Below are 24,240 nucleotides of genomic sequence, written 5' to 3'. Positions count from 1 at the left end.
CCATCTTCTGCTTTATCAGAAATGTCCACTAAATAGACATTGCACTGGGTTAGGCAAAACTGTTGATTTCATTGATTAAAATTTAAATAAGAAAACAGATTAGCCCCACTTGGGAGATTTTAAGATATCAGGTATATCCAAAAACATGGCTGAGGCAGCTTGCAGTTAAACAGAGACACGGGACAGAGATGTCAAAGATGAGTAGAACTTAAACCACTGAATCAAGGAGAAAAAACTTCTAGTCCATTCCCAGCAGGCCAAGAAATTGCTGATAATCCCTCTTAGATGTACAGTAATTTTGACTTCAGCCAACTGTGTATCCTTGTACCTTAAAACATCAAAAAGAAAGAAAACTTGTCGTGACTCCAGGCATGGAAGAAATTAAGCTTGAATTAGTTCTGAACTCACACCCGTCAAAACGATTGGCATATATTCATGGGGTGCCTCCTGGGGAGGGTGGGGTATGGGGATATGGACCCTCGTGCATCCATTTGTGGTATGTGTGCGCATGTGCATTGACTGGATATCTGTGGGTCTTTGGATTTGTGTTCCTCCTCTCCAGCCCCCAGCATTGCTGGGCATTTTTGTGACTGTGCAGTAACGGGACCTGGGTTTGGTTCTTGTGAAGATGCTACCAGAGGCCTGCCAGAGCACTCCCTGTGGGAGGGTGATGGAGATCAGGAAAGTTCTGGCAGAAATGGGCTTAATCACCTTGGGACTGTGTGTTCACATTCCAGGAGGATGAAATGGTTGGTCCCGGACACTTAGCAGGGACCCACCTTCCTACCTTAGTGAATGGGATTTGAACGGGCCCTACTGTGGTCAAGGTGTCAGGCCTTTGGTGGGAAGCTGTATCATGTTTGGCAAAAATCAGCAGTTCAAACTCATCCACAGAGAACCAAATTCGAAAGGAGCCTACTGCTTCTGTTTCTTTTGTTCATCTTCTCTGGCCTTCTCTGTCTGCGGAGACGGCATACCTTCACAAACGGCCTTAGAATGCCATTCTGAAGTTCAACAGAATGAGACAACCATCAAATATCAGATGTATTTATTATTGTCACAGCTTAATATTTAAAAAACCTAGTCACCAATGTTTACAAGTCCAAGTAGACATCCAGCCCATGTAGAGTATGTAACTTACACAAGGGTTTGCATCTTTCTTTTGTAACGAGTGCGGTACGCAGCCCTGTATATATTTTACAATGTCTTTACAGAAAAAAATCATTTAATGTGGTGTTGTACAAATGCACTTTTCTAATTTTTTTCCATTAAAATCTCTATGGCACGTTTACAAATGTATCTTGGTCTTTCTTCACTGAGAAAGGTTGGACAAGACCTGCTTTGATGCCTCATCTTCCTGCCTGTAAACCACATTCTGAAAGCAGAGAGCAAGGTGGACAGTCCTGGCCGTATACCCTGTTTGCTCTTGGTCTTCCTCATTGTGGACGGGCCTGCTCTGAGGCCTTTCCCCTAACAACCTTGATCAAGTAAGGAATTTGCCTTAAAATACTAGACTATCCTTCTTGGATTTTATGTGCTGACTCGGTTATATTGTGCAGCTTGAATTGGATCCAGGAACCAGAAAGTAGATGAGCACCATTTCCAGAAGGCAATGAAACCAAACCAAGAGTTTGACCTCAACTGAACCGAGACCAGATTTGCTGATTTTTGTTTTTCTTTCGTGGCCAAGGAATCTGAGTTAAAAATGAGAAATCATGCCGCCCTTTCTCACTGGTGTGTGTATGGACACAAGAAGGGAAAACGAGGCAGTTAACAGGTGCTCAGTGTTCTTTATATCGAAGGCAAATCTGCTCCCTCCAGCTCCATAGGAGCTGCCCAATATTGGGGCTCCCGAGCTCCACCTGGAAGGCTCATGAAGACAGGTTTCTGGGTCGTGCCCTTCGTCTGGATCTAGGATGGGGCTGAGAAGGTGCATTTCTAAAGAGCACTCAGGTGATGCTGCAGCAGCTGTCCCAGAGATTAATGGGAGATGCTGGTCAAAAGCAGACCATGGCCACAGGTCATGTTCCTGAACCTGGTCACACAAAGCCAGGCTGCTTTTTGCCTGTCTTGGAGGCCATGCCTCCTCTTTCCCTGCTTACCTGCTCAGCTCTGTTTGGCTTCCCCCAGGGCACCTACCCAGGGCTCATCCAGGAAACAGATGGGCCAGAGCCCTGGTAAGAATTTTAATTCTTAGTGATTGAGGCTTAATTTACATACGGAAAAACTTACTCCTGGGTGTTCCGTTCTCTGCATTGTGACTTGGGGTCTTAAATCCTCTTAAAATGTAAATAAGGACAGATTGCTTTCTCTCCTCAACCCTTCTGTGGATGCCTGGGCTAGGAGCCAGGTCCTTCCTACCGGTCAGCTTTGCTCCTATCTGCGTGCCCGGCTTGTGCTCTCCATGGCATGCAGATGCGCCCACGTGGCACCCCCACCTGCTGTTCCCTCTACCAGCAGCTCTTTTCACCCCACCTTCTCCCGTCCCAGTGTCTCTGCTCAGATGTGACCTTCTTGGAGGGTGCCTCTCCAGCCTGCTTTCTGCTCTAGCACTGATCACCATCTGCCACTACTAAACATTTGACATGTCTATTGTCTCCCCCAGGGGAGCATGAGCCCCATAGGGCAGGGACTTTCACTTGCTTTATTCATTCATGGCTCTACCCTAGAGCCACATCTGCAGACAATAGTCCTTCAGCATTCCCTGAATACCTAAATGATGGGATGAAGTCACAGTCTGCACCCTGGAGAGCCAGTGAGGCTCTTACATCCTTCTCTTCCTCTGCTCCTCCTACCCCAAACAGTCTCGTGACCTGCACTGGCCCTGAAGGAGAACTTCCCGGCTCAGAGATGGATCTGAGGTCCCCAGCACCCTGACATGAGCTCAGAGAGGCTGTGGAACCGTCCAACTCAGGCAGGGCCTGTTGCTAAACTGCATCCTGGGGTCCAGTGGCTCCAAGAATGTGGACTGGGGGATCCACAGCGGGCTGGCTCTTGGTTTATGACTTAAGGCAATTTCTATTTCTCTTCTCTGTGGAAGAGTTTCTATCCTCAGTGAACCAGATTAGTGCTTCCTAAGAACTCTGTGCTTTCCAGAATCTTCAAGGGATAATAGGGCTGAATTCCTTTCTTGTCTTTTCTGTTATTTTAGCCAAGGCCCACTCAGCTCAGAGGGACACCCAGGGCAGTCGTGGATGAGGCGTTTTCGAGTCCCTGGCTAATCAGTGCAGGATCCACAACTTCCTTTTGCTCCCTAATGAGAACTCTGATCAGGACACCTGAGATTCTAACCCCACGCATCAGCGCCTTCCCCTCTCCCCACCATCCCCCTGCTGCTGGTCATTCAATTCAAACACACAGGGGCTTGTGCTGCAGCCCAAATGAGGAATGGGGGGCAGGGGGCAGGCAGGAGACTTTGGAGCATATTCCAGGGAATCTTCATCACTGTCATCACTGTTATCACCATGCACCTGTTACGGGAAATAACGGCCACTTAAAATACTTTTCTGCATATCTTGATTTGTTCCTCCATCATGTGGTTAGATTTTTACTAAGTTCTGTGCAAGCTACATTTGGGACGGTCTGACGAGAGCTGTAGGAGCACACCAGAGCAGGAATACACAGCATACTTGTTTGTGAGGTCCCTGAACAGGACACTTGAGGAAAAAGCAGTTATGCTCTAGGGCAACTGAAACCACGGTGACAAAGAAGTCATGATTGGCAGCGATACGCCACCAGGTAAAGAATGGGAGTTTTCAGAGGTTTTACTCTCCCTTTCTGCAAGTGGAAAATCCTATCAATTAAGAGCCACAACAGTAGATGTTCCAGTTTGCAGGTGCCAATTTTCAAATGAGCTCCTTCGCATGTGAGCACCTCTGTGTTATGCTCTAGAATCAGCAGTATCCGAACTTCTTTGTTTTATGATTCTCACAAGCAACCCAGAGGGGTGAGCCCTACCATTTAGTATCCCTATGTCCTTGGTCACTTGGCTCATCTGCAAATGGTCAAGTAGACGTTATCAACTAAGACATAGGAGATCACCTGTGCTAAGTAGTTCCTATCATCATGTGGTAGGCATTGTGTGCTAAGTTCTTTTCCGGTAATCTTCAGAGCATCTCCTAAAATGCTTTCCATAGCATGCTGGTCCTACAAGGTCCTCCATCACCCTCCAGAAAAATGTAACAGGCATTGCTGTGTTCTAAGTCCCTTTTGTGCAGATTTACAACCCACACCACAAGATATCTCACAGCATTTACTGTCTTAAAGAAAAATCTGAACTTTGCCAACCTAGGGGTTCCTGAGCAAATCTGATGAATCCGTTTTCCCTGGAACACTGGTGGCATTCATCACCAACCCATCCTGTATGCCTGTGGTCAGCAAGGCTGTGCAGCAGCCCCTCCCACCTCTGCACCCTCCAGGCATGTCAAGGTTGCACTTCCTGGTCCCCTGGGTAGGTGCGGTGATGTAATTAGTTCTGGCCGATGAATCACAGGTGAAGCGGCACAGATCACTTCCCGGCTTCAACCTGAACTGTGAGAGAGCCTCCAGGATTTTCTTTCCTTCTGTTGCACTGACAGGCAAGTTTCAAGATAGTGGCTGCTAAGCCCAGGTCCTGAAAAGAGGAGGTAAGGTGGGGACTCCCCAGCTGGCCTACGCTGGACTCACACGGTGAGAAAAAACCTTCAAAGCCACTATGTCGTAACCATTGTCAGCCTATCCTGATTGCTCCATGTTTGTTCCTGGGGACACCGTTCCTCAGGCGGTCAGTGCCTGGCGCATGCAGGTTCATGATAAAAATGAGTTAATGACTGGCTGACATCATCTTCCCAAACAGTAAGAGGGGTCTCTATAGAGATTCCAACATGCAATAAAATCTTACATCAGGAGCAGGGGGTCTTAATTATCTGGGTTAAGTATTGCTCACTCCAGTTTCACCCTCATCCAGGGTGAAATATTTAGTCCACAGAGCCTTTTCCATTTTAAATGTGATTTTCACTTTCAATTCTTTGTGTTTCCTCCTTAAAACAGGACTGTGTGGGCGGCCCCATCAGAGGATGGCGACAGCTCTCTCCTGTGAGGCAGTCTCATCCTTCCCTGGATCCTCAGCATCTCTTAACCAGCAGTGGCAAAGGTTGAATTAGAATGGCACCAGCTTCGGATAAAAATCCGGATCTCGCTTTTCAAAACGTGTCTAGAGCTGGTGGCTATGAGGAACCAATCAAGCCTCAGCTGTGATTCTAATCCTGCCAAGTCTGCCTAAGAGCCGACTCATTCATCCAAAGAGAGAACGGTTTGGATGGAGCTCAAGGTGCATGGCTCGCTGGCATAGCCCAGACAACCTCTTAAAGGCCGGGCCGCAGAGCTAGAAGGTCTGTCACTCAGTTGGGGAAATCGCCTGAGAAGTTCAAGTCTACTGCCTGGCAGCTCAAATGAGTCAGCCTCACCAACCAAGAATCGCGTTGATAAACAGACTCAGAGAGCCTGCGCCCCGTGGGGTTCCCCCGTCTGCAACTGTCTCACCTGGCCCTCCTGCAGGGCCCGGCGGGGACTGGGGAAGGTCAGTGCTCCCTGGGGCGGGGACTGGGTCTGTTTCCAGGCTCAGTGCCTCTGAGTCATACAGATGCCAGGTGGTCCTGCTGCTTACCCTTGCTGAACCTCAGGCTTCTCGTGTAAACAGGGCGCTTTTGAGGAATTATTAACATCTCCCTGTGAGTCAAAGCACCTACTGAGATAATGTATGTAATGCTTGTAATAAATGCAGCTATGTGCCAGGCACTCTGAGACACTGCCTTTGTGGTTATTTTTAGTTTAGCTGTATGCATGCCGGAATGTGTTCCTGTTGGCTGTACGTCTACCATGAAAAGTGGCTTCTAGTGTGTTTATTTGCCTGGCACCTGCCCCTTTTTGCTGCTCCTTACAATAGCCCAGACTTGAGCCAGAGTACAGACCCAGAACCCCTTGAATGAAAGGGAGACCTGGTGTCCCTGAGGAAGGACCCTGGTACACTGCCACACATTTATCCTGTGAATTTTTCTCATAGCCTTTCTTGAAGGCAGCTATGGCCATTTACTAGGGACACAGTGCACTGGGAGAAAGGAGAAAGATCAGACTTTTTGGGGATTGCCAGATCCTGGCTCTGAACTGACACTGATTCCAGGAGACCCGGAATCTAGCAGTCAGAGGAGGTGATTACGGAGTGAGGTGATCCATGGAGTTGTAGCTCAGGTCCATCTCAAAGTGGATATCATGGATCTCCCAACTCACCCTGTGGCTGCTGACCAAGTTCTGGAATGCATCACTGGAATACACACTCAGCAATGGGCAGAACCTGTACACTGGTAATAGACCTCGCCCCCAGCCAGGACTGAGGGCGGACCTTCAACGCAGGCTGAGCTAATGATGGCAGAGTGTCCTCTGGGCCAGGGGCGGCTCTGGGGACAGACTCCAGTCACAAATTGACCACTTGGAGCTCTCCCTATTCTTTCCTAACAGGAACTGGATGGAAGAGCTATCTGTCCCCGAGGCAGCTGGCTAGAGGGGATGAAGCCAGCATTCAGGCATCTTGCAAGGTCTAAGAGTCCTTAAGTCCTGGGTGAAATCACCCCCATGGCTAGATCCACTCCTGTCCCTTCTCCTGGCTAATACAAGCTCATCAGTTTTTAATAAACCAGGTGAGCTTGGATGCAATGAAAGACTCTAGCAGCCTGACTCATTGTAGGGGGAATCTTCTATTCTCCCCTCCAAATCCCTCTCCGCCTTTATCCACTCTGCCCTGTGTCCATGGAAACAAACCTGTGTGGCTTCCATGTAGGCTTGGTCAATACGGAGCTCTGGCAGGAAGTCAAGAGGTTGGAGGAAAGAGGGAGGGAGGATTTATTCCCTTTCCCCTGTGGCAACTCTGTGGTCTGGATGTTTTCTAAAGCAAGGGCCTCAGCCTCTGCCAGGAGGCCCTCTCCACACTGCCTCTGGTTTCCAGGTTCTGCACTGCCCTTTCTTCCTGGCCTAAGGAAGTGAGTCTTGGGTACGGCACTATCCTTTCCTGTTTCCTTATATTCTGCTGAGCTTTGGGAAATAGTCCCTTCATTAAAGCATCCACAAATTACCCAGCCAGACTCTGCCATCTGTGTCCTGGTGGACCCTGCCTGCTCGACACACTGCACCCAGACAGCCTGGACTAAGTGGACAAAATGTCATTATGATCATCACTAGAGCATCTCATCAGGAGAACGAGGTACAAGTCTTGGCCCAGGCAGAGATCTTGGGAAAGATAATGTAAGCGATCTAGGAAAGGAAAGTCTTTTCTTAACTTAGGAGTGAGCATTGCTCTATCACCACACACTGTGCTGGGCACCTTCTGATGCCAGGTTTCCTACTGGGACAATCCCCCTACCCCAAGGAACGGGCCTCTTCAGCAAGTGAGGATGGCCCTACTATGAGGGAAGAAGTCTAGAGGTCACCCCATACCCCATTTTTTTATGGTCCATTCAACATCAACTCATCCCTTTCCTGGAAGCAGTTCTAGATCCAAGTTTCCTGCCCACCCCCCCAATCAAAACTTAACTTTTATTGAAGCATGACATGCACTCTGGAAACATGCACCTCTATTGGGATTTGTCCAGTGGGCACAGGGTCCAGGAAGCAGTGGCACCTTCGTGGAAGACAAAGTCATTCGTTCACGCACTGGCACAGCTTCAGGTCACAGAAGCACAGGTTAGGGAGGGTTGGCCCTATTTCCACTTCTTTGTGTCACCTTAGTTGAGCTCACCTGTGCACTGTACAACCGGTACAACAATGTACGGCAGCCTTTGTTTTGAACACTAGATAAATTAAAAGTTATTATGCCAAAGGCCATGCAGGAAAGGCCAAATCAGAGACTTTGGTACTAACCAAAAGTTGTACCCCAAATAGGCTGGAGTATTACCTTGATGGAAGGCAGATGAGCCTTATGGGTTTGGTTAGTACATGCCTAGTCCCTTTTACACAACACCATATTTATTATCTAAGGTGGGCTCAATTTTGAGACTTCTTAAAGATCCACCTCATTTAGGAAAGTTATTGAGAGCTTATTATAAGCCAGACACTATACTCTAGGGATTCAGGATGTGAATATTACATACACAAGTGCCTTTGAGGAACTTATAGTCCATCATGGCGTGAGAAAAAACCATAACAGATAATTATACCATATGTTTGAAGCAGTGTCATGGAACACAGAAAAACAGTAAGGGATTTGGAGCCCAGCAGGAAACAGGTGGCTGTACACAATTGGCAGTCAGGACCATTCTCCACTGGAAAAGTGAGCTTGAACAGATGGGGGCAGGAAGAACATTCCAGCTGCTGATGGGTGAGAGCTAAGGCTTCAGGCAGAAACATATCTGAGCTCGCGGCCCAGGAGGCCCCTGTGGCTGATTCCCTGCTATGTTCTTTGGATGTGAAGATGGCCTCTACTCCCTAGGCCTCCCAACACCCAGCAACAGACCCTGTGATGCTCTCACCCCTCTGGCTGTCCTTATCCTCCTGGACTTTGCCTTAGGTCAGCTGAGCCTGGCTCAGCCAGAGGTCTCCGGCAAAATCAGGAGGCAGGTTGGACATCTGTAGAATGGCACATGGAGGTGGGGGGCACGAAGAGGGAACAAACTCCTGCCTGCTGGTCCTCCCCACTTTTTCAGGACCCCAGGGTCTGTGAGGCCAGGAGTTAGAATGCATGCCCCACGCAGTGATCTCATTCAATTTCTCTCTTGCTGGGGTTATGGCTAACAATGGTAAGACAATAAGGTCTGGGGCTTTGGTGCAGACTTGACATGCCTGCTCTGTGGGGTCAATAAAGCATGGCAAGGATGCAATGTGCAGTCCATGTGTCCCCTCTGCTCCTCTTAGCCACTCTCACATCCACTGCAGACTCACCTGACCTGCCATCACATGCTGTAGTACCTAGTGCAGATGCCAACTTACACTGATAAATAGGGATGAGTTGGAGAAGGGCCGGACCCGGGGTGGTGATTGCTGTTGACACGTGCAATCTTGGAGTGGAATGAGAGTCCCCACCCCTAGCTGTCCCGTGATCTAACTTCCTAGCATTACAGGATGGTTGGCTCGAATGTGGTTCTGCCGATGTGACCAGACACAGCAGCTCTTAGCTCTTACCATTCCCCTTGGAAGAATCACCCACCTTTACCTTCAAGGAGTTAACAGCTCTGGATTATTTCTTGGGGAACCTCACTATCCTGACTCTTGGCCCAAACTGCAAAGGGGGTACTGAATCCACTCTTGGCTTTGACCCTACGATCAGAACTTGGGATTCTCTGCAATTCTTCTCTGGCTCCTCCAGCTAGAATCCTCAGCCCCCAGGGTCTGGGTCTGGGGTAAAGAGAAAAGGAAGGGAATGTCTTTGTTCACTGGTGCTCAGAGAAGATGAAGCTGGCTTGCATAGCCTTTGAGAGCAGTGAAGTCCCCAAAGAACCATCAAGAAAAGTAGCCCTGTTTGCTGGGCCTCCGGTTTTTACTGTTGCCATGGCAACGCCCCAGTGGGACACCAGGAATAGATGGTTTTTGAAGGGGGGTGGGGGCACGTGGCATCTTGTTTTAAAGAAAAGTTAGCATGTTGTGGGTAAGGATTTTTCCGAAGGCGTCCTCTGAGCAGACAGGTGCAGGGGCCTGGGCTATGGTCTGGGGCTTTGGTGCCCTTGAGGGCTGCTCCCCTCCTCCTGTCCTGCCAGCGAATGGCTCTGCCTTTTATTCTGGAATGCAGCTCACAGTGCTGGCCATGGAAAGGGAATGAGGTATGAAGTTCAGGAGCATTTGGGGTAATGGCAGGGAAGTAATTAATATTTGCTCACCTGTGAGCCCTGCAGATCAGGCCACCCCCTGGCCACACAGTCAGTCTTCTACAGTTAATGGGAGAGAGCAGGGCTTGGGGTCAGGAGGCCTGAATCCTAATTCTAGCTCTCCACCTCTTGCAGAACAAGTCCTAGGCAAGTTTCTTACACCCTCTCAAGGGCTCAGAGGTTATATCAGCTAGGTATCTCACCAGAGAAGCAGAGCCATTAGGAAACATATTAAGAGATTTATTGGAAGGAGTTGACTTACATGATTGTGAGGTCTAGGCAAGTATGAAATCTGCAGGGCTGGCCTCCGGGATCAGCAGGCTGGGACTCTCAGGCATGGGCCAAAAGTGGTATCCCTATGTGGAATGTCTTTTCCATCCAGGAAGCCTCAGCTCTGCTCTTACGGCCTTTCAACTGACTGAACCAGGCACACCTAGGTTACTTAGGACAATCTTCCTTACTTGAAGTCGCTGATTATGACCTTTAATCACACCTATGAAGTATCTTCCCAGAAACATCTAGATTAGCATTTGATTGAATAACTGGGACTGTAGTCTAGCTAAGTTTAACACAAAAAAGCTATGCAAGTGCCTCCTCTGTAAAATGGAGCTAGTCGTTTTTTGGGAGGCTACTAAGTGATCTACATGAGGTATTTCATTTAAACCTAATACCAGCAGCAACAACAAAAGTGATAGCCACAGCTGGCCTTTATGTGGTGCTTGATAGGTTCCAGGCATGTTCTAAATATCTCTTTAATCCTCACAATGAACCTATCTGGCAGGTGCCATTTTTATCCTTGTCTTAGTCTGTTTTCTGTTGCTATAACAGAACACTACCAACTGGGTAATTTATACAGGATTGAAGTTTATTTAGCTCATGGTTCTGGAGGCTGGGAAGTCCAAGAGCATGGTGTTGCCTGGTAAGGGTCATCCTACCGCTAAAGGGTGGAAAGAGGAATCAAGAGTGTGAGAGATGGCACCAGGGGCCAAGCTTGCTTTTAAAGCCCACTCTCAAGACTCACTTTTGAGTTAATCCATTCCTGGGGTCTCCACCCTCATGGCTCAATCTCTTATTGGGCCCCACCTTCCAATACCATTGTGTTGGGGATTAAGTTTAACAATGAATTTTGGGGGACAGATTTAAATAATAATCTTTATTTACCAAAGGGGAGGTTGAGTCAAATTACTTAAGTCTAAAATCTCACAAGCAGCAGCAGGGTCCAGAAACCAAAAAAGATATTTCATATTAGGTGCTATGCCAGGTAATTTACATGTGTTATGACAGGATCAAATTCAATCTCATAAGGGTAGAAAAAAATTCTACCCTCATTCTCCAAACAGGTGACAGACCACTCTCCCCAACACACATACCAGTATGCTCTACTCTTTTATTACTCAGTGCCCCCATACAATAGGTGACATCATCCTTGTGTGATAGCTTAGGACACAGAGGATACTTTCCATCTTTGGAGAAAGTAACTGGTTGGCCCTGGCACTCGAACTCAGGCTCCAAGGCTCAGCTCTGGGTTACCTTACTGGTGTATATACTGGCTTTTCTCTAGATCTGTTCTCTGCCCACCTTTTCCTGCTCTATGCCTGGGAGGCTGATTCTAGGATGGCATCTTCCAGGCCACGTTTGGCTTCCCTTTGGAGTTGGTCAGTGGGAGACACTGATAAAAGATGGGAGGGTGAAGAGAAAGATACCAAGATACCTATGAACTCTCAATCCCTTGCTGCCTTGTCAAGGAGTGGTCCATCACGTTCTGGGGTCTAGCAAGCCCCCATCCTAAGACCCCTGCAGCTTCCAAAGTGGAAGGAGGCTTCCCAAGGTTCCCAGACCCCGGGTGCACCACTCTCCATTCCTGGTTCCCTTAACTCTGCCTTTACGTCTATTAATAGGTTCTTCAGGAACTCTCTCGAAGGAAACACTTGGATGTCCAAAGCTTCCTGTTAGAACCCTGATCAACTGCAAGGCCTGGAGGAATGTCAGTTGGGGGTCTGCCTAGAGTGATGGGGGGTAGCTTACAGGAATTGAGGTCGCAGTGAGCAGGGCCCCTCCAGCTGTTGTAGAAAAAAAACAAAACAAAAAAAACAAACCCGTAAAAACCCACATTCCCTCATAAGTCTTTGAAAGGCTCAGCCAGGCCTGGCACCATTGAATGTGTACGGGAGAAAGGCTGATGAAGTCAAAATTGCTAGGGGTTGTCCTGGTGTGAACATCGAAGATCCCACATTCTCCGTCCCCTAAGTCCCAGGAAGACCAAGACAGTGGCCACCCTAGAATCAATCACTGTGCTGTTGCCATGGAGGATGCTCCATCCTTGGAAGATGCCCATAGTCCTCCCAGGAGCTCTGGTCTAGGCCTCACAAAGGAGGCAGGTGGGACTGACCCTGAAGAGATAAAACCCCAGCGGAAAGAGACACCAGGCAGTCCTCCTGTCTGTTCCTGCCTCACGTGGAGGGTGGACTAGAAATGCTATTCCCACCCGACTCCAACAGCTTATCTGGGAAGGCCTGGTTGGGTGTAATTGCTTGGCAGATTGTATCCTGAGGCCCCAGCACAATTAGTGAGTGTTTCATCATCATTCAAATACAATGAGATAAGTGCTCCTCCTCCCTGCCTCTCACTGTACAGTCTGCAATCCCCTCAGCATGCTTATTTGCTGTAATGACAAGGTCAACTCACAGGCCACCTCCCCTTGCAGTCCCGATAGGGAAGAATGAGCAACAGTTTGTGTTTAATCAGTTATGTCAGGCAGGGAATGCAGGTTACAGGAAACTGCCTTTGCATGTGTTGTTCCTTCTGCCTGGGCATCCCTCACCTCACTGGTGACAACCTCTGTGCCTCCCCTCACTGGCTCAACAGCCCATTTCCATACAGGCTCACTCAGCACCAGGCATCCTCCAGTAGCTGGGCAGAGGACACTGGACAAGACCAGCAATGCAGAGCGGTAGCTCCAGGGCGCGGCGCCGCGGCCCACCCCCACCCATCTGTCACCTGCACTCCCCATTTCACCTAGGGGAACCAGACCCATTATAGCAATATCCTACAGATAAACCCTTACCCTCCCACCCCCAGCTCCTTCAGGGCCCACACCCTGGGGCTTCACAGGGGGATTGGAGGTACCAGTCAAACTCTGGGAGTAAGGGCTCAAATCTCTGCTGTGAATCCAATCTGGACCCTCTCTGCTTGGGTGATGACAACACCAGCTTCCACGTTCTCTGATCCACGATAGCTCCCACCACGACCAGGATACTGGCATCCTCAGCCAACAAAGAGCCAGGAGTGGGCAGAGGAAGCCTATTGTCTGAATCCTTCGACAAGAACTACAAGATGCTGTGAGGCCTGGCCCAGCTACCCCACCTCACCTTCCAACATGCTCCTCCATGGCTCTCTGCCCCTCGGCCACCATCATCTCTTGGCCTCTTCAGGGCACCAAGTGTCCTCCTTACTCAGGGTCTGGCCCTTGTTCCTTGGTCTGCTTGGAATGCCTTCTCCTGGGGCCTGGTCAACACTTTCACATCCTTTGGACTCAGAGAGGGATTTCTTGACCACCGCCCACCCTGCCCCTGCCACGTATATCCTATGTTCCTCTAGTTTCTCACAATGCCTTCAAAGCCTTTCCTTCAGAGAGCCCAAAAGCTCAGTGGGAATTGCTCAAGTGGAGGGAAGGGGTTTTATGAGGAAGAGAAAGATGTTCCTGGCTGAAGAGAGATGAGCACAAGCAATACATGTCACTTCTGGGGGAACCCATGGTCTGGTGTATGAAATGCCCTGTCTTAGCATCGTCCACGTGAACACCAGGACAATCCCTAGCAACTTTGACTTCATCATCCTACTGTCTCCAAATTTGTCAACATTTGTAAGACGTTAAGAATCAATCGACTACATATGCCTATCTCCCCACTTGGAGCAGAATGAGCCTTTGTGATTGGTACACCTTCAGGGCCCAGCACCAGGGTACCTACCACACAGCAGGCAACAAGTATGACCCCCTTTTGGAAGAGAAAAATAGACAGTTGGGGAGTCATCCTCTGTGGAAACAAGCGAGGCCTTATGCGATGTCTGCTTCTGAACTTCTTATCTAGCAAGTGTCTGTGGCACTTCCTGTGTGCCAGGCATGGTTCAGGTGCTTTGCATACATAATCTCATAGAAACCATGAGAGTGCCGTGGGTGATAATCAACCCTAAGGAGGAAACTGGAACACAAGCTTCAATAATCTTAGATCACCAAGAAGGCTCTGGAGAGAGCCCAAGTGGGAGAAGATAGTAGGGAGTTTCTGCAGATCTTCCATCCTGTGACCGTCAAAGGGCTGAAGAGGGGTAGAAAGGTCGCTCTGTCCCACTCTAGGCAGTATAAACATCCACACCTTGTGCATCTGACTTCAAGAGTTCAGATGTCATGCAGACCCCAATGTATTAGCGTTCTCTTGCAGTTACTCATAGCTAATCTCATGTTCTTGCTTTTAGTAGAAATATCAGCCTTAAATTTCTTTGATTTCACCTTAGTCAAAATTTGATAGAAACCATAGATTCCCAGACTTCTCTAAGAATTAATGAGAATACCTCCTTAAAAAAACTCTCACCAGGAATGTCTTTCTAAGCACTGTGAGAGTACGAAGCACTGGATTAGCCAGGCGTGCCCTTTAGTCTGGAAAGAAAATCAGAAAATATGTGCATGAACAGTGGTCGTAACATTTTCAGTTAAAGCTACACTTGCCCTGCGCCCTGCGTTTTATCATATTTTTTGTGACAGGGTCTCACTCCCATTGCCCATGCTGGAGTGTGGTGGTATGACCTTAGCTCACTGTAGCCTCAACGTTCGAGCTCACATCATTCTCCTACCTGGCCATCCTGAGTAGCCGGGACTACCGGTGGATGCAACCACACCTGGCTAATTTTGTGTGTTTTTAATAGAGCTGGGTTGTTGCCATGTTGCCCAGGCTGTTCTCGAACTTGGCTCCAGTGATCTACCCACCTCGGCTTATCAGAACATTTAAAAAAACGTAATTCACAACTTAGTCTTCTATACCCAGCAAAATGATCCAGTGTGATGTCTGAATAAAAACACACACGAATATCAGTCCTAGATCTCACTAACAGCAGCAGAAGATCTCTTGGTAACAGTAGTCTTTAAAATGTTTGCTCCCGATTCACTCTTCTCTAATTCAGACTGATTACTTGGTGCACAGCAGGCATCTTCGATCTTGCCTTAATTTCTCTGTTTCACCCATCCCATCTTCCACATTCACTGTGTACTCCCCTCCTTTGCTCTGCCACAGCATATCCTCCAGCAGCTGTATGGAAAATGGTTGCACGAGAGATTATTACACAGAAAAATCTCCAAATGAAGTATTTTACCAATCATATTTGACTAGCACTTTGAATAGGAATAGAATTGCAAGTTAGATACTAGTTTTCCTCCCATTCATGAAGGAAGATTGCTCTCAAATCTAGCACAGCTATCGGGAAATCTAAAAGGCATTCTGATGGTGCTCCTGTGTATGGGAGTTCATTTTTCCTGTGGAAGGAATGCAATCCCTTCGCTTGTATTTTTCTCTAATTGGATGATGATGTGCATTGATATGCAGGTACTTGGTTATGCCCTTTCAGTCTAACAAGTCATGTCCTTTGCTTCTGGGAACATATTTGAAAATGTATTCACGATGTCGTCTCCTGATTTCCCTTTCTGGAACTCCTAGGATCCAGAACTGATTTCTCCTGAGATAATCTTTTCCTATTCTAATGTTTATTATTTTTCTTCTTGGGGATGTCTTCAGGAAGCTGTTTTTAAAGCTTCTATTGACTTTACTTCTATTGAGGTTTTCACATCTGTATGTTTTCAAATCCTAAAAGTTAATTTTTTATTCTGTACCTAACATTTCTCTTAAAAAATAGCATCCCGTTTAATCTCAGGGATGCAGTGTCTGAGATATCCAAGACTGATATTTCTTCCCTCTTTGACATGAGGTGAACTCACGTCACAGACATTTGTTGTACTGGTTGTTTCATCCCCCAGGTATTAAAGCCAGTACCCAATAGTTACATTTGCGGCTCCTCTCTCCCCTCCACCCTCAAGTAGAACCCCGTATCTGTCATTCCCTTCTTTCTGTCCACAAGTTCTCATCATGTAGCTCTCATTTATAGATGAGAACATGTAAAATTTGGATTTCTATTCCTGCATTAATTTGCTAAGGACAATACTTGTTGATTGAATTTCAATGTAGGGTGCTTTAGCAGAGCCTTCTTTGGAAGACTCCCTGGTGGTGGTCAGAGTCTCAAGAGACTACCCTTCTCCACTCCTGTCTGAAGGACCAAGGCTGGACTGTGCAGCTTGGAGCTAGGAAAGGAAAAGAGCTGGATGTCTCAGCAGTGTGTACATTAGACTGCCAGAGCTTCTTCACCCTGCATAACTGGAATATTGTCGCTTTGGCTAACAGCTCCCTGTTTTCCCTATGCTTGCTACCTGCCACGACTCCTGACAACTGCCATTCTAACTCTGATTATGACTTTGGTTTTTTTACTTTTTCTTTTTTTGAGATGGAGTCTCCCTCTGTCACCCAGGCTGGTGTGAAGTGGTGCCATCTCAGCTCACTGCAAGCTCCGCCTCCTGGGTTCACAGCATTCTTCTGCCTCAGCCTCCTGGGGTAGCAGGGACTAGAGGCACCCACCACCACGCCTGGCTAATTTTCTTTGTAGTTTTAGTGGAGACGGGGTTTCGTGGTGTTAGCCAGGATGGTTTCGATCTTCTGACCTTGTGATCCACCTGCCTCGGCCTCCCAAAGTGTTGGGATTACAGGTGTGAACCACAGCGCCTGGCCAATTTTGCATTTTTATTGTATATATTGAAGTGCACAACATGTTTTGATATACGTTTACATATACAGTGAAAGGATTTCTACTATCAAGTAAATTACTATGTCCTGTTTTAGGACATAGTAGCCGTTTTATCAAAACGGTAGAATTAAATATCTACACTTAGCAAATGTCTAGCATGTACTACACTATTAACTGAAGTCATCATGCTACACATCAGGATCTTAGACTTATTCATCCAACGTTACTGCAACTTGGTACCTTTATGTTGAATTTGAATCCTGTAACTTTACTGAATTCATTCATTAATTCTACCAGCTTTTTTCGTGCAGTCTTTAGGATTTTCTCTATCAAATTGTGTCACTGGCAGAGAGAATTTTTCTTCTTCCTTTCTGCTTTGCAGAGCTTTCTTTTTCTTGCCCAATTACTCTGGCTAGGACTTCCAGTACTGAAAGCTTTTCCTTAAAGATCACAAACAAATGAGGATGCCCAATCTTCCCATCACTTCTATTTAAACTTTTTATCTAATTAACAAGGAAACCAATGAAGTGTTAAAACCAGCTCAAAAGGAGAATCCAAAGAACAGACGTATTTATAGATCAGGAATGTTAAAATCAATGTGTACGTGAAAACAACCTTCCCCAAGATGTTTGCATTGCTATCAGTTATCTATAGCACAGACTCAGATAAAATGTATGCCATAGACAGTGCATCGCTGTCCCTGCAAAAACCCACCATCCCTCATGAGCCTTTGAAAGGCTCAGCCAGGCCTGTCACCATTGGATGTGTACGGGAGAAAGGCTGAGGAAGTCAAAATTGCTAGGGGTTGTCCTGGCGGTAACATGGAAGATCCCACATTCTCCGTCCCTTAAGTCTCAGGAAGACCAGGACAACTGGCCACCCTAGAGTCAATCTCTATGCTATTGCCATGGAGGATGCTCCATGCTTGGGAGATGCCCACAGTCCTCCCACGATCTCTGGTCTAGGCCTCACAAAGGATGCAGGTGGGACTGACCCTGCAGAGACCAAAGCCCAGAGGGAAAGGGACACCAGGCAGTCCACCTCTCTGTTCCCGCCTCACCTGGAGGGTGGTCTAGAAATGCTATTCCCACCCGCCTCCAACAGCTTATCTGGGAAGGACTGGTTGGGTGTAATTGCTTGGCAGATTGTATCCTGAGGCTCCAGCACAATTAGTGAGTGTTTCATCATCATTCAAATACAATGAGATAAGTGCTCCTCCTCCCTGCCTCTCACTGTACGGTCTGCAATCCCCTTAGCATGCTCATTTGCTGTAATGACAAGGTCAACTCACAGGCCACCTCCCCTTGAAGTCTGGATAGGGAAGAATGAGAAACAATTTGTGTTTAATCAGTTATGTCAGGCAGGCATTGCAGGTTACAGGAAACTGCCTTTGCATGTGTTGTTCCCTCGGCCTGTGCATCCCTCCCCTCACTGGCTCAACAGCCCATTTCCATGCATGCCCACTCAGCACCAGGCATCCTCCAGTAGCTGGGCAGAGAACACTGGAAAAGACCAGCAATGCAAAGCAGTAGCTCCCATCTGTCACCTGCCCTCCCCATTGCACCTAGGTCAACCAGACCCATTATAACAATATCCTATGGTTAAACCCTTACCCCAAACCCTCTTTGGGGCCCCACACCCTGGGGCTTCACAGGGAGATTGAAGGTACCAGTCAAACTCTGGGAGTAAGGGCTCAAATCTCTGCTGTGATTCCAATCTGGATCCTCTCTGCTTGGGTGATGACAACACCAGCTTCCATGTTCTATGATCCATGATCACTCCCACCATGATCAGGATACTGGTATCCTCAACAAGAAGCCAGGAGTGGGCCGAGGAAGCCTATTGTCTGAATCCTCTGACATGGACTACAAGATGCTGTGAGGCCTGGCCCAGCTACCCCACCTCACCTTCCAACACGCTCCTCCATGGCTCTCTGCCCCTCGGCCACCATCATCTCTTGGCCTCTTCAGGGCACCAAGTGTCCTCCTTACTCAGGGTCTGGCCCTTGTTCCTTGGTCTGCTTGGAATGCCTTCTCCTGGGGCCTGGTCAACACTTTCTCATCCTTTGGACTCAGAGGGGGATTTCGTGACCACTCCCCATCCTGCCCCTGCCATGTGTATCCTATGTTCCTGTAGTTTCTCACAATGCCTTCAAAGCCTTTCCTTCAGAGAGCCCAAAAGCTCAGTGGGAGTTGCTCAAGTGGAGGGAAGGGGTTTTATGAGGAGGAGAAAGATATTCCTGGCCGAAGAGAGATGAGCACAAGCAATACATGTCACTTCTGGGGGAACCCATGGTCTGGTGTATGAAATGCCCTGTCTTAGCATCGTCCACGTGAACACCAGGACAATCCTAGCAACTTTGACTTCATCATCCTACTGTCTCCAAATTTGTCAACATTTGCAAGATGTTAAGAATCGATCGACTACATATGCCTATCTCCCCACTCGGAGCAGAATGAGCCTTTGTCATTGGTACACCTTCAGTGCCCAGCACCAGGGTACCTTCCACACAGCAGGCAACAAGTATGACCCCCTTTTGGAAGAGAAAAATAGACAGTTGGGGAGTCATCCTCTGTGGAAACAAGCAAGGCCTTATGCGACGTCTGCTTCTGAACTTCTTACCTAGCAAGTGTCTGTGGCACTTCCTGTGTGCCAGACATGGTTCAAGTGCTTTGCATACATAATCTCATAGAAACTAAGAGTACTGTGGGTAATAATCAACCCTAAGGAGGAAACTGGAACACAAGCTTCAATAATCTTAGATCACCGAGAAGGCTCTGGAGAGAGCCTAAGTGGGAGAAGACAGTAGGGAGTTTCTGCAGATCTTCCATCCTGTGACCGTCAAAGGTCTAAAGAGGGGCAGAAAGGTTGCTCTGTCCCACTCTAGGCAGTATAAACATCCACACCTCGTGCATCTGACTTCAGGAGTTCAGATGTCACGCAGACCCCAATGTATTAGCGTTCTCTTGCAATTACTCATAGCTAATCTCATGTTCTTGCTTTTGGTAGAAATATCATCTTTAAATTTCTTTGATTTCACCTTAGTCAAAATTTGATAGAAACCATAGACTCTCATAGTTCTCTAAGAATTAATGAGAATACCTCCTTAAAATAACTCTCACCAGGAATCTCTTTCTAAGTGCTTTAGAGTACGCAGCACTGGATTAGCCAGGCATGTCCTTTAGTTCGGAAAGAAAATCAGAAAATATGTGCATGAACAGTGGTCGTAACATTTTCAGTTAAAGCTACACTCGCCTAGCGCACTGCGCCCTGCGTTATCATGTTTTTTGAGACAAGGTGTCACTCCCATTGCCGAGGCTGGAGTATGGTGGTATGACCTTAGCTCACTGCAGCCTCAACTTTCTGAGCTCACGTCATCCTCCTACCTCACCATCCTGAGTAGCCGGGACTACCGGTGCATGCCACCATGCCTGGCTAATTTTGTGTGTTTTTAATAGAGCTGGATTGTTGCCATATTGCCCAGGCTGGTCTCAAACTTGGCTCCAGTGATCTACACACCTCAGCTTATCAGAACATTTTTAAAAAAGTAATTCACAACTTAGTCTTCCATACCCAGCAAAATGATCCAGTGTGATGTCTGAATAAAAACACGGACGAATATCAGACTATCTAGATTTAACTCATAATATGTGGAATCACGGGTTATATATGCACATTATCTAATGCTTGCAAAAATTCTATGACTTAGATGCTATAATTAACCCAATTATAGCGTTGCTTACCGGGCTTACATTCTGTCTGTTTTCAGAAAAGGTCTCTGAAATAACTTTGAAGGCTACTTGTAAGTAAACTTGTCTTGCTTTCATACATGAACCACCAGAATTGAAAGCACTACACAATGTTGTAAAAGAACTATCCTAGTAGAAAAGAAAATGTAAACAATTTAAACTCATTAAACAAAACACCTAACTCAGGTTTAAATTCATCTATATGTTACTTACAGGAGATTCACAAACTTGTTTATCCTTTTATCTTTAACGTCCTTTTTATTCCAGGGCAATGCAAATGAACAAAACTGGGAGGGACATACTGATTTCAGACACAGTATGAAATAAAATGAAGGGCTAGTTTGTGTTTATAAGTGATCCAACTCACAGTGAAGGCACAATAGTTGATATGAATATGCTTAGTAGAGATTCACAATACAAATGTTTTAAGCCTTAAGGATGACCAGTTATGCTTATGTGACCATCCCCAAGTCCTGCTAAAATGACCAATCGAATGGTGAAATGTTTTCAGTGCTAGTGTATTCTTGTGAAATGTCCTGTTTTGAACTTCTAATGGTTATATCAGGAATCATTGCAGAATCAGGGTTGAAAGGAAATTTGCTCTGTCTTTTCATCCTAATCGATCAAGATCCTCTACAGATATTTAGAGTAGTTAGAAGGTCAAAAGAGAAAATTAGTCTGGGAAAAACAAAGCAAGTATTCTCCAATGAAGTAGACTTCCTAGAGGAAACTGGAGAGAACAAAATAAGCCTCAACTTTCAAGACCTCACAGGAAAAGTAAGTTAAGAGGGTAGACAATGTATTCTGAAGATGCTTTCAGTTATGATTAAGTTAAACCCACTTTATCTGAGTCTTCCCATGATCTCTCATTGTATAACAAAAGCCCTACCAGTTCCTAATAATTGTTTTTTTTTTTTTGAGAAAAAGTTTCACCCTTGTTGCCCAGGCTGGAGTGTAGCAGCACAATCTCTGTTCACTGCAACCTGCTTCCCAGGTTCAAGTGATTCTCCTGCCTTAACCTCCCAAGTAGCTGGGATTACAGGTGTCTGCAACCACACCCAGCTAAGTTTTTGTATTTTTAGTAGAGATGGAGTTTCACCATGTTGGCCAGGCTGTTCTCGAACTCCTGACCTCAGGTGATTCACCCACCTCAGACTTCCAAAGTGCTGGGGTTACAGGTATGAGCCACCGTGCCTGGACCCTAATAATTTAGAACCACCATTCATAACTTCCTCATGGTTCTGAGGAAATCAGGCTCAGCTGGGTGGTCCTTACTTGTGCGATTGTGGTTTTATTTTTGTGTCTGCATTTGTAGTTGTGATTAATGTGGGTGTATGTATTGTACAGAGTTCTCTGGAAAAACAACCAATATGGTGTGTATGTGTGTGCATGTATGTATATATACACATAGATTGTCTTATTTACTGATTTATGTGTGCACATACTATATATATAAAACAAAGTATATATATAAAATACATAAAGTATACACGTGTGTATGTGTATATATATAGAGTGAGAGAGCAAGAGCGCAAGCGTGAGCGAGAGATAAACTTTTTAAAGGAATTGGATCATAAAGTTAAGGAGACAGGGAAATCCAGAATCTGCGGGGTGGGCCAGTTAGGCAGGAGACCCAGAGAAGAGCTTATGTAGTTTAACTTCAAAGGCCATCAGGCTGGAGACCCAGCGAAGAGCCAACATTGCAGTTCAGGCCAGAGGTGTGTCTGCTGACAGAATTCACTCTTGCTCAAGGGCAGTCAGTTTTTTGTTCTGTTCAGGCATCCAACTGATCAGATGAGGCCTACCTACCTTATTGAGGTTAATCTGCTTTACTCAGTCTACCGATTTAAATGCTAATCACATAATACAAAAGCCTTTATAGCAACATCTATACTGGTGTTTGACCAAACAATTGGGCCCCATAGCCCAATTGAGCTGACCGGTAAGATTAACTATTTCACAGTCTGGAGTCACCTGGAGGCTCCACTGGGCGGGGACACGATCCGGGCTCACCCACATGGTTAGCAGTTGATACTGGGTGCTCAGCTGTCAGCTGGGCTAAACACTAGCTGAGTTCACAAGACTGGAGCTTGGACTTCTCACAGCCTGGTTTCTGGGTTCTCAGTGTCCCAGCAATGAGCCATCCAAGAGACCTGTCTCTTTAATCAGAGGACAGAATCCCCCAGGTCAGCATGGCCCACTTTTTTTAGTATTTGGTTTGTGTTAAGCTCTTGAAGTTTTTGCTCTCCCCTCAGGTCTGGATGCTGGAATCCCTGAAGGATACTCAGGTCAAAACAGAAGAGTTCTGTTCAGAAATGTTTCTCAGAACTGGAGGGAGGCAAGGGAAAGCTTAGAAGCTGAAAATACAGAGTAGCCTCTTCCTTCTTGCAATCAGCTAAATGCAACTTTGGCATTTCCTTCTTTCCCAGAACTCACTCAGCTTGTCCACTCTGTACCAAACTGATCTTTGTAAGCAGAAGGTCATGCTGGCCTTGGACCCAGGAGTCCATTTGGTTTATCTTCTCACAGGAGTCTTTGCCTAATAGAGGTACCAGGTACCTTTTCCTTATCTAGGCTTGTGCTTGTTCTTCATTTAAAAAGCTATACAGTATGTTTTGTTATCCCTACTGAGGATTTACATTTATTACAGAAATAAGCCACAATCAGTGTGCTAACGTTTGTGTTAATTTCTTGGGTGCTATGGCCGGACGCGGTGGCTCAAGCCTGTAATCCCAGCACTTTGGGAGGCCGAGACGGGCGGATCACAAGGTCAGGAGATCGAGACCATCCTGGCTAACACGGTGAAACCCCGTCTCTACTAAAAAAAATACAAAAAACTAGCCGGGCATGGTGGCGGGCGCCTGTAGTCCCAGCTACTCGGGAGGCTGAGGCAGGAGAATGGCGTGAACCCGGGAGGCGGAGCTTGCAGTGAGCTGAGATCTGGCCACTGCACTCCAGCCTGGGCAACAGAGCGAGACTCCGTCTCAAAAAAAAAAAAAAAAAAAAAAAAAAAAAAAAAATTCTTGGGTGCTGGAAGGAAAAGAAGATTCCATCAGGGAGGCACATAGAAAGCTTTCAAGACACTAGCGAACAGCTTATAGTTTACCCTGGACAGTAAATGTGTATTTAAAGAAAAAGCACTCATGTTATAAACCCTTCTATGTGGATGACACATTTTCACTATAAAAAAAAAAAGACCATATTGAAGCTAATATATGAAACAAAATCTACCTCTAGGGTATTTCGAGAGTTCATATCTTAGTGACTCAAAAGTTTTCTAGGTTGTGGGGTTGGTCAAATCACCTTCTTGGCAAGTCATTTTTTTAAAAACATTTCACAAGGAAAGCATCTGTTTTCCACTAGAATTTCAAATCTCTTGCAGTTTCATGTATAATTTTCTCTAGATTTTCAAATTAACCATCAGAGTTGCAAAGTAATTTAATAAGCTTTTTTAGAGTTGCAAATATAACCAGATACAGAAATACAAGAATATTTTCAAAAAATCCATTTTTTAATGCACATATTTATATGTACTTTTACGTAAGTGCCTCTGTAGGATGACATACATCATATTGAGTGTTTCCGGCAGAGGAACTGTGTGAATGAGGGCCTCCAGAAGGGAAAAGGTCCTGGAAGGTAGACCATGTGGCTGAGGCATAGTTGGTAATGAGGAGGAACGGCATGAGGCGAGGTTGGTCAACCAAGCAGGGGCCAGAGACACCTACCTGCAGGTAAGGATTTTGGATTTTATCTTGAGGGCAAAAGACATAAGTAAATAGAATATTTTATAAAATACAAACACACCTTACGTGTATGGCTGCATGCTTTTA

At 46.5% G+C, this 24,240-nt stretch overlaps 1 protein-coding gene across 2 annotated transcripts in view; it reads left to right on the top strand.

Annotated features, from left to right (window-relative positions):
- The window catches only part of KCNK9 (potassium two pore domain channel subfamily K member 9), a 105,399-nt gene extending 99,618 nt beyond the window's left edge, over positions 1 to 5,781 (top strand). For both annotated transcript variants that reach the window (XR_004435289.1, XR_004435288.1), the window contains exon 4: positions 5,029 to 5,781. The gene's annotated coding sequence lies outside the window, so the exon portion shown is untranslated. The remainder of the gene's footprint in view (positions 1 to 5,028) is intronic.
- Positions 5,782 to 24,240: the final 18,459 nt, after the last annotated feature.

This window comes from Trachypithecus francoisi, unplaced genomic scaffold (genome assembly GCF_009764315.1).
Source record: "Trachypithecus francoisi isolate TF-2019V2 unplaced genomic scaffold, Tfra_2.0 Lachesis_group7, whole genome shotgun sequence".
In the NCBI taxonomy this organism is placed as follows: Eukaryota; Metazoa; Chordata; class Mammalia; order Primates; family Cercopithecidae; genus Trachypithecus; species Trachypithecus francoisi.
This window is presented reverse-complemented; position numbering and strand designations above follow the sequence as displayed.